The sequence below is a fragment of the Mytilus galloprovincialis genome, chromosome 12 (genome assembly GCF_965363235.1).
Source record: "Mytilus galloprovincialis chromosome 12, xbMytGall1.hap1.1, whole genome shotgun sequence".
NCBI classification, from domain to species: domain Eukaryota; kingdom Metazoa; phylum Mollusca; class Bivalvia; order Mytilida; family Mytilidae; genus Mytilus; species Mytilus galloprovincialis.
Window position 1 is genome coordinate 71,869,349 of NC_134849.1, and position 11,553 is coordinate 71,880,901.

The window sequence follows — 11,553 nt, forward strand, 5'->3', positions numbered from 1 at the left end:
CTATTACAAAGACTGTTGAAAATAAAGACAGACTAGTGGACACATAGACAGACTGACGAACAATTTCCGGGGGAAAACTGTAATGGGAGAAGAATGACTATATAACACCGGCAGAAACTGTAACCCGTGATGAAGGGAGGCGCCCGTTTGGCTGTGCGGGGATATATAAATACCTTGCCACATCCGGTCAGAATCGATGCTTCGTGAAGAGAAAGTAGGTTGGCCCTTGTGAAATAACACTTCAAGTACTAAGTAACTTCTTAAGGAGTTCAAGTTTCCCGCCCTTCATTCCGACCCCTCCCTATTTGGGAATGGTTTCTCGTTCTAAATATGTATGAATTAATTGTCACTGGACGTTAAGCAACAACTAATTGATACATCATAACTGAAAATAATTAACTTACATATTTCCAAAAATATTTTTTACCGATGTGCATCTTACGTGGGTGGCTCTTAAACTTGTTTGTAAGATGCATATATTTATTCGTTTAAAACTTGTAAATTAGTTTAACAGGGTTTTAAGTCGTCTTTCGGTGCAAGTGCAATAAATTGTGACTGTGGAATGATTTCTGTAAAAAAAAAGTTTGCATTAATCTAACGAACTGTAAATGTTAAACAGTGCCAAACATTTACATGCGTGGGGTTCAAATAACATTATTTCTTATGTTTATTTATTACAGAAATGCACATTTATACATCGAGGGGGTGAATGCATATGAACAATCAGTAAGATACACAATGCAAAAAAAATATGAATTTCATGAAACAAGAATCTTGCAATCTGGTAGGTTATCTAACCGGTTGTATATAACAACTCATCCCAACTGAACTGTTTACGACCGGACATTTTTCTGACCGTCATCAGTCAGACAGGGTATTACAAATCGTCAAAAAGGGACTTGGCCGAAAATTTCAGGTTTTTTGTACAATTTATGATTTTTACTGTAAAACTCATTTATATTTCGTAGGCTCGTACACCACTCTTTTTCTAAAATCAATTAATTGTTATTTGTTACTTAATTTATCTTGAAAACACTGTTAAAATTACCCGACCTTTTTGATTATTGGTGCTCTCAGTGGCGGATATCAAATTTTCAGAAAGAGATAGCTAGAAATCGTCGAATCATGCAACACTTTTGACTTTTATTGTATATTCATAGTTGTAAGTGATTTTAAGTGGGTCGAATAATCTGAGTAGTTAGGGTGCTGATTTGTGTAGCATGGGTCCATTGATCGGAGTAGTTAGGGTCCTGAATTGTGTAGCATGTGTCCAATGATTTGAGTAGTAATGGTCCTGAATTGTGTAGCATGGGTCATTGATCTGAGTAGTTAGGCTCCTGAATTGTATAGCATGTGTCCAATGATCTGAGTAGTTAGGGTCCTGAATTGTGTAGCATGGGTCCATTGATCTGAGTATTTTGGGTCCTGAATTGTGTAGCATGTGTACAATGATCTGAGTAGTTAGGGTCCTGAATTGTGTAGTATGGGTCCATTGATCTGAGTAGTTAGGGCCCTGAATTGTATAGCATGTGTCCAATGATCTGAGTAGTTAGGGTCCTAAATTGTGTAGCATGGGTCCATTGATCTGAGTAGTTAGGGTCCTGAATTGTGTAGCATGGGCCAAATGATCTGAGTAGTTAGGGTCTTTAATTATGTAGCATGGGCCCAATGTTCTGAGTAGTTAGGGTCCTGAATTGTGTAGCATGGGCCCAATGATCTGAGTAGCCGAATGATCTGAGTAGTTAGGGTCCCGAATTGTGTAGCATGGGTCCAATGATCTGAGTAGTTAGGGTCCTGAATTGTATAGCATGTGTCCAATGATCTGAGTAGTTAGGGTCCTGAATTGTGTAGCATGTGTCCAATGATCTGAGTAGTAATGGTCCTGAATTGTACAGCATTGGTCAAATGATTTGAGTAGTTAGGGTCCTGAATTGTGTAGCATGGGTCCAATGATCTGAGTAGTTAGGGTCCTGAATTGTATAGCATGGGTCCGATGATCTGAGTAGTTAGGGTCCTAAATTGTATACATGTAGCATGGGTCATTTGATCTGAGTAGTTAGGGTCCTGAATTGCGTAGCATGTGTCCATTGATCTGAGTAGTTAGGGTCCTGAATTGTGTAGCATGTGTCACGTGATCTGAGTAGTTAGGGTCCTGAATTGTGTAGCATGTGTCCATTGATCTGAGTAGTTAGGGTCCTGAATTGTGTAGCATGGGTCGAATGATTTGAGTAGTTAGAGTCCTGAACTGTGTTAATATGTGTCGAATGATCTGAGTAGTTAGGGCCCTGAATTGTATAGCATGGGTCCGATGATCTGAGTAGTTAGGGTTCTGAATTGTGTAGCATGTGTCCATTGATTTGAGAAGTTAGTCTCCTGAATTGTGTATCATGGGTCCGATGATCTGAGAAGTTAGGGTCCTGAATTGTATAGCATGTATCCATTGCTTTGAGTAGTTAGGATCCTGAATTATATAGCATGTGTCCATTGATCTGAGTAGTTAGGGTCCTGAATTGTATAGTATGGGTCCATTGATCTGAGTAGTTAGTGTCCTGAATTGTGTATCATGGGTCCGATGATCTGAGTAGTTAGGGTCCTGAATTGTATAGCATGTGTCCATTGATCTGAGTAGTTAGGGTCCTGAATTGTGTAGCATGGGTCAAATGATTTGAGTAGTTAGGGTCCTGAATTGTGTAGCATGTGTCGAATGGTCTGAGTAGTTAGGGCCCTAAATTGTATAGCATGGGTCGAATGATTTGAGTGAATAGGGTGCTGAATTACGTAGCATGTGTCCATTGATTTGAGTAGTTAGGATCCTGAATTGTGTATATTGGGTCCGACGATCTGAGTAGTTAGGGTCCTGAATTGTGTAGCATGTATCCAATGATTTGAGTAGTTAGGGTCCTGAATTGTGTAGCATGTGTCCAATGATCTGAGTAGTTAGGGTCATGAATTGTGTAGCATTGGTCCATTGATCTGAGTAGTTAGGTTCCTGAATTGTGTAGCATGGTTCTATTGATCTGAGTAGTTAGAGTCCAGAATTGTGTAGCATGTGTCCAATGATTTGAGTATTTGGGGTCCTGAATTGTGTAGCATGTGTCCATTAATTTGAGTAGTTAGGGTCCTGAATTGTGTAGCATTTGTCCAATGATTTGAGTAGTTAGGGTCCTGAATTTGTGTAACATGTATCCATTACTCTGAGTAGTTAGGATCCTGAATTGTATAGAATTGGTCGAATGATCTGAGTAGTTAGGCTCCTGAATTGTATAGCATGGGTCAATTGATCTGAGTAGTTAGGGTCCTGAATTGTATAGCATGGGTCTAATGATCTGAGTAGTAAGGGTCCTGAATTGTGTAGTATGGGTCCGTTGATCTGAGTAGTTAGGGTCCTGAATTGTGTAGCATGGGTCCGATGATCTGAGTAGTTAGGGTCCTGAATTGTATAGCATGTGTCCATTGATCTGAGTAGTTAGGGTCTTGAATTGTGTAGCATGGGTCGAATGATTTGAGTAGTTAGGGTCCTGAATTGTGTAGCATGTGTCGAATGATCTGAGTAGTTAGGGCCATGAATTGTATAGCATGGGTCGAATGATTTGAGTAGATAGGGTGCTGAATTACGTAGCATGTGTCCATTGATTTGAGTAGTTAGGATCCTGAATTGTGTATATTGGGTCCGACGATCTGAGTAGTTAGGGTCCTGAATTGTGTAGCATGTGTCGAATGATCTGAGTAGTTAGGGCCCTGAATTGTATAGCATGGGTCGAATGATTTGAGTAGATAGGGTGCTGAATTACGTAGCATGTATCCAATGATTTGAGTAGTTAGGGTCCTGAATTGTGTAGCATGTGTCTATTGATCTGAGTAGTTAGGGTCCTGAATTGTGTAGCATGTGTCTATTGATCTGAGTAGTTAGGGTCCTGAATTGTATAGTATGGGTCGAATGATTTGAGTAGTTAGGGTCCTGAATTGTGTAGTATGGGTCCGTTGGTCTGAGTAGTTAGGGTCCTGAATTGTGTAGCATGGGTCCATTGATCTTAGTAGTTATGGTCCTGAATTGTGTAGCATGTGTCTATTGATCTGAGTAGTTAGGGTCCTGAATTGTATAGTATGGGTCGAATGATTTGAGTAGTTAGGGTCCTGAATTGTGTAGCATGGGTCCATTGATCTGAGTAGATAGGGTCCTGAATTGTGTAGTATGGGTCCGTTGATCTGAGTAGTTAGGGTCCTGAATTGTGTAGCATGGGTCCAATGATCTGAGTAGTTATGGTCCTGAATTGTGTAACATGTATCCATTACTCTGAGTGGTTAGGATCCTGAATTGTATAGCATGGGTCGAATGATCTGAGTAGTTAGGGTCCTGAATTGTATAGCATGGGTCAATTGATCTGAGTAGTTAGGGTCCTGAATTGTATAGCATGGGTCTAATGATCTGAGTAGTTAGGGTCCTGAATTGTGTAGTATGGGTCCGTTGATCTGAGTAGTTAGGGTCCTGAATTGTGTAGCATGGGTCCGATGATCTGAGTAGTTAGGGTCCTGCATTGTATAGCATGTGTCCATTGATCTGAGTAGTTAGGGTCTTGAATTGTGTAGCATGGGTCGAATGATTTGAGTAGTTAGGGTCCTGAATTGTGTAGCATGTGTCGAATGATCTGAGTAGTTAGGGCCATGAATTGTATAGCATGGGTCGAATGATTTGAGTAGATAGGGTGCTGAATTACGTAGCATGTGTCCATTGATTTGAGTAGTTAGGATCCTGAATTGTGTATATTGGGTCCGACGATCTGAGTAGTTAGCACTACACGAAATTCCGGATTTGAAGAGGTATGCAAATGTTATGTAAATGTATTCAGAGACCGACATTTGCATATATTTACAAACCGCTGCATTTAGTTTATCTTGTCTTTACATGTAGTAAATATCAACATTTCTTGTGCTATACCCTCCTATAGGCGGTTATGAGAGACCGCGGTTTATAAAATATATTAACACCTAATCAAACCATTTTAAAGTTTAGAATTTGCATATATTTATAACCATCTCAAAACTTTCGCAAACTTATGTATTTGTATACCTCTGCAAATGGAAATCTTTGTCATGTATTTTTCTGTGATGTAAATTTATCCGCAAATGTGTTTCTTTGTCTAGGTAGCAAAGCATCGTCATTCAAATAATTTTATAGGGGTTATAAAGTGTAAGGTGCATCTGTGATGAACATGGTTCATCAGTTTTATTTTACTAGCGTTCATCTTATTTCTTTTATCAAGCTGAAACATTGTTATACGAACTCGTTATGTTTGAAAGTTGAACAGTTGTCTACTATCGATTTTGTTTTGTTTACATTGCTATGGATATTTATAATATTTAGAATCAGTAACGGACCGGTCGTGGTTAGTATACCCGGAAATATTCCGATCGGTAGTCGTAAATATAAGGGCCGTCATTCAAACGTTTTAGCATTAAGGGTTAGGTAATTATAACACTCATATGAATAAGACATATGGTATCGTCCAAATTAAATGGTATGGTCCAAAACCTTAGTATATAAGCTGATGTGCTGTCAGAACAAGGGTCGCTTGATGGATAATCCAGACGCCTTAAAGAAGGGAAAAGGTAATTATCTACACTTTATAAAAGAATTAATAGAATCTGAATAAGAATCTATCTGCGTACCTGAATAAGGTTGCAGGAGTATTAAAGTTGTATTTACGCACCGGGTAATAGGTGCATAGGCGACTGTGCGGAAATACGTGCACTGGTTAGGTAGTGCACAGGCTGAATAAGCCAGATAGTGCACAGGATAGCGGTGCACAGGATAGTAGCGCATAGGTAGACATTAGCAAGGTTTGGAATAGTGCATAGGTTAGCACTGGTTGTTGCTTAACACAAGGTCTGTTCAAAGACAGCAACACGTCCCACAAATTGTTATTGTGTGTCAGAGGCAAAAGTTAACAAATTAAAGATAAAAATATAAGAAACGGTGCAGCTTCCAATATCCAGGGGTAAACTTTGGTACGATACCCAGAAGTCACTACCCCGAGTACGTGACATAATTTTGGTGGCAGCGGTGGGATATTGGCAAGTGCACCTATACTTGATTAAACATGGACGATTTACAACAGCATATAAGTACGTTAGAGGAAGATGTAAAGCAAAAGATAGAAAAGTTGAGACAAACTCAAAATCCTAGGTTTTTGACACCACAACACTCTACCCCAAAAGAGCAACCTAGAAACCTGACAGATTCTGGTATTGCTCAGACGAGGCACACGTATTTCGGCGATGTCACAGAGCGCACAGTCCAAACACAGCTTCAACGAGCTGATGATGCACCAACATTGTTTGGACCTTACGTAAGTGAGCACGAACAGGGAGCCCGCTCTAAGCAAGGGCATTACAAAACAACTAGCGCATCGCCCGGTACCAGTAGCGGAGGTTCAGTGGAGATTTCTCCTATCTTAAGACCTAGCCAAAGGAATGCAAAACAGGCTGTCAATAACCAGGAAAAAGTACGCACGCCTGGAAAGAATACGAGAAGAGAAATCAAACTGGCCAATTATGATGGGTCTGGCGAGTGGGTTGATTTTAAATCGCAATTTGAAGCATGTGCTATCATCAATAATTGGGACGAATATGAACAGGGGCTTTACCTTGCCGCTGCCCTTCGCGGGCACGCACAGAGTGTCTTCAGTGATTTACCAACTGATAAGAAAATGAATTATGAGACCTTAGTGAAATCATTAGAAGAGCGTTTTGCTCCGCCAAATCAGAACGAACTATACAGAGTTCAATTAAAGGAGAGACGCCAGCACGCAAGTGAAACCTTGCCAGAACTAGGACAAACTATACGACGATTAGTAAACAGAGCATACCCACTAGCACCCACTGAAGTAAAAGAAACATTATCAAAGGATTATTTCTTAGATGCATTGCACGATAGTGAGATGAGGATAAAAATTAAACAATCCAGACCGCAAAACTTAAACCAAGCAATCAGTTTAGCTGTCGAACTTGAGGCGTTCTACAAAGCAGAGAAAAGACAAGATTTTGTAAAACCTCAGATGCGGGCTACGCATGCAGATAATATTACAGAAGAATTATCTAAGGACGATAAGTTTACAGAAATGATGGATTCGTTTACTAAGCAATTAGAATCACTTCGAATGGAGTTAAATGAATTTAAAAACAGCGGACAAAGAAACACTGCCGATCCGGAATGGAAACGGAATCAGCAATGTTACAATTGCGGTAAATATGGACATTTTAAGCGAGAATGTAGGCTACGAAAGCAAGGTGGCAACGGGAACGGTCAATACAGGAACCACGAGAATGGCTCTGCAAGGCCAGTACATTCTCGAACAAGAAGACAGCGGAGAAAACAAATCAAGCTCAATGTTCAAAATAACTCGACGAAAGAAGCAGGGGCATATATAGACGTAGCTATAGGAAATATAAAAGCCAGTTTTCTCGTTGACACAGGTGCAACTGTCACTCTTATATCAAATAAACTATTCAATAGTTTGAGAAAAGAAGAGATGCCAAACCTCAATCAAGTGGTTCAAACTATTATGTCAGCAAACGGCTCTGAACTAAACGTTACGGGAAAAGGTGAATTTCACATCTGGATTGATCATAACGTATATTTAGCAGAGGTAGTAGTAGCGGATCTTGCTTTAGATGGCATAATTGGTTTAGATTTTCTCAAGAAAAATAGATGTCTGATTAATTTACAAGAAGAACATATGGTTTGCAATAACCAGGTGATACCACTGAACTTCACTGGACAGCTTGGTTGCTATAAAGTATCAGTAGTTGAAGATACGTGCATACAGCCAGGTACAGAAGCTTTGGTCCGGGGTCACATTAACGAATATCCGTCAACAAAGAATGAAGTAGGCTTAGGAATCATTGAACCCTGTGACAAATTTGTAGCAAAGGACAGTGCCTTAATGGCAAGAACTTTAGTTACAGCCTCAGAAAACGTACCACTGCGCTTTATGAATGTATCGAATGTAGTGAAGATAATAAGAGCTGGGACAATTGTAGGAAATATAAGCCCTATCCAGGACGTGATAAGCGACGACAAAAATATTACTGATATACATAAGGATCAGAACCTAAGAATTGAATTGCAAAAATTACTGAGTAATTGCAGCGAAAATCTTAGCCAGGAGCAAAAACGTGGAGTTGAAAATCTTCTCAATGAATACAAAGATCTTTTTGCAGCATCCGACAGGGACTTAGGTAGAACTAATTTGGTGCGCCACACCATAAATACAGGAAATAATGCACCAGTAAAACAACCGCCTCGCCGCACCCCCATTCATATGCGAGAGGAAGTCGATAGACATATCGATGACATGCTTGAACGCGGAGTAATTGAGCCAGCCGACGGTCCATGGTCGTCTGGGATAGTACTGGTAAAGAAAAAGGATGGTACTACACGCTTTTGCGTTGATTATCGCAAGGTCAACGATTTAACAGTAAAAGACGCATATCCATTACCCCGCATCGACGACTCATTGGAGCAATTATCCGGAAATAAATGGTTCTCTACTTTAGACCTTTGTTCGGGATACTGGCAGGTGGAAATGGCAGAGAAAGATCGCCCGAAAACTGCATTTGCCAGCCGAAGGGGACTGTTTCAATTTCGACAGATGCCATTCGGCCTTGCCTGTGCACCAGCAACCTTTGAAAGATTAATGGAGAGAGTATTGGCGGGACTGCAGTGGAGTATATGTCTAGTTTATCTGGACGATATAATTGTGGTTGGAAAATCGTTTGAGGAAATGCTCGAAAATCTGCGATCGGTTTTTGATCGACTAAAGGGAGCTGGCCTTAAGCTCAAACCCAAGAAGTGCACACTATTTTCAAAGAAAGTTAACTTTCTTGGACATGTCGTCACTGAGGAAGGTGTAGCCACGGATCCAGAAAAGATAAAGAGCATAAAGGATTGGCCCATTCCAGTTGATGCGAGCGAATTACGTTCATTCTTGGGTCTCTGTGGATATTACCGGAGGTACATAGAACATTTTGCAAAAATCGCCAAATGTCTCCATCAACTAACAGAAAAAGGACGAAAGTACTTATGGACAGAAGAATGTCAGGAAGCTTTTCAAGCCTTGAAAGGAAAACTAACTAAAGCACCCATTCTTGCACATCCAGACTTATCTAGACCATTCATCCTAGACACTGACGCAAGTAATAACGCTATCGGAGCTGTGCTATCACAGGAAATTGATGGTAAAGAGAGAGTCATTGCTTTTGGAAGCAGAACATTATCAAAAACAGAACGGAAATATTGTGTCACTAGAAAAGAACTTTTATCAGTAGTACACTTCGTCAAAAGTTTTCGTCATTTTCTGTATGGCCGAGCATTCATCGTTCGGACGGACCACAGCTCATTGCAATGGTTGTTAAACTTCAAAAACGCAGAAGGACAATTAGCAAGATGGCTTGAAGTGTTGAGTACATATGACATGAAAATTAAACACAGGCCAGGAAGTCAGCACCAGAATGCAGACGCGTTAAGTAGGATACCTTGTAGACAGTGTGGATATAGCTCTGATTGGAAGGCACAACAACTTGTACAGACAGTGTCATCAAAGCCCGATGAATGTGAAAGAGACAAGGAGGACGACACAGAAATATCCCTCAAACATCTTCAAGACAATGACAAAAATTTGCAAATTGTAAGACAATGGGTACAAGATGGGCACAAGCCTAACTTGAAAAATCTAGGAGAGTACAATTATGTTATTAAAAGCTTATGGTCGCAGTTTGATGACCTGAAGATTCAGGATGGAGTACTTTGCAAAGTGCACAGAGACAACAACAAAAGTAGAGTGATAGTGCCCCTTACAGAAAGACGTCGAATACTTCAGCAGTGCCATGATAACAAGACGTCAGGCCACCTTGGCATCAAGAAAACGCAATCTAGAATCAAAGATAGGTTCTACTGGCCTGGTGTACGACATGACATAGTAGCCTATATAGCCGGTTGTGAAATTTGTGCCAAGAGAAAAGGTCCGAATAAACGGCAAAGGGCTCCTATGCAGTTGCAAAAATCGGGTTACCCAATGGAAAGAATTGCTATGGATATATTGGGAGAACTACCCGAAACCGAGAGAGGGCACAAGTATATCCTAGTCATTAGCGATTATTACAGCAAATGGACGGAAAGCTTTCCAATGCCTAACATGCTTGCATCAACTGTAGCCAATATATTAGTAGCAGAGGTTATTACGCGTTTCGGCGTGCCTACTGTAGTTCACTCTGACCAAGGCTCGCAGTTTGAGAGCGAATTATTTCAGGAAATGTGCCACTTATTACAGATAGACAAGACTAGAACCACACCCTACCATCCGCAGTGTGACGGAATGGTAGAGAGATTTAATGGAACATTGGCCAAAATGTTGACGGCTTATGTTGACGAACACCATTCGAATTGGGATTGTTTATTGCCCTACGTTATGATGGCATATAGATCAGCTCAACATGAGACCACAGGATGTACGCCTAATCGCATGATGTTAGGTCGCGAAGTTGCTACACCTGTGGACCTCATGTACGATGTACCTGATTATTTAAAGAAAATTCCACAAAACAGATGGGCATGGGAACTTCAAGAACGAATGGAAGAAGCTCACCACTTTGTTAGAAAACACGTAGGACAGGAAATGGTGCGTCAGAAAAAGTATTATGACAAACAGTTAAACTGGAGCAAATTTAGGAAAGACGACCAAGTATATGTATTCTTTCCAATTCGAAAAGCTGGTCATTCTCCCAAATTCACATCTTACTGGCGTGGTCCTTTTCGAGTACTCAAAGAATACTCGGATGTGAATTATCTCATTAATTGTGGTAGACGCGGTCGACCACAGGTTATACATGTCGATAGAATGAGGTTGTGCAAGGGCCAACATCTGAGAGGAGAAACAGAGATGAATGAACTCGAAATTCAAGATGATGCTTTTGTGCCGGAAAGTGTGTTGCCCGAAATTTTCAATGAGGAGCTTGATAGTGCTGACAACATTGTTGATCAAAGTGATTCAAGTGATGAGTCAGGCTACGCAGGGCGTCCACGCAGGGTTACCAAGCATCCGGCATGGCTTCATGATTTTGTTCGATAATTTGGATCTCATTGTTGTATATATATTCCTATCATGTACATGATGTATATAAATATAAAAAAAAAATAGTAATGGAAAAGTGAAGGAATCACTTTCTAAATGTTATTTGGTTGTATATTTTAATATTATGTCCATCGGATGGGGACGTTAAATCCGAGGTCCCGTGTTCAAGGAGTACCACGCTTTGTGCACGTTAAAGATCCCTCTCAACAAGCTCTTTGAGTGGTCCATAAGTGGCCGGTTGTTAGGCAAAATTATTTCATACCGGTTTTGGCTTTGATATTTTCAGTGGTTTTCAAATGTAACATTTGGCTTGTTGGTTTTAAAGGTTAAAAATTGGTGGCTCTAAAATATGTCAGCATACATGTTTCAAATAAAGATGTAAAACTATGTAAGGGTACTTATGATTAAGTTGACGTGTTTAAGT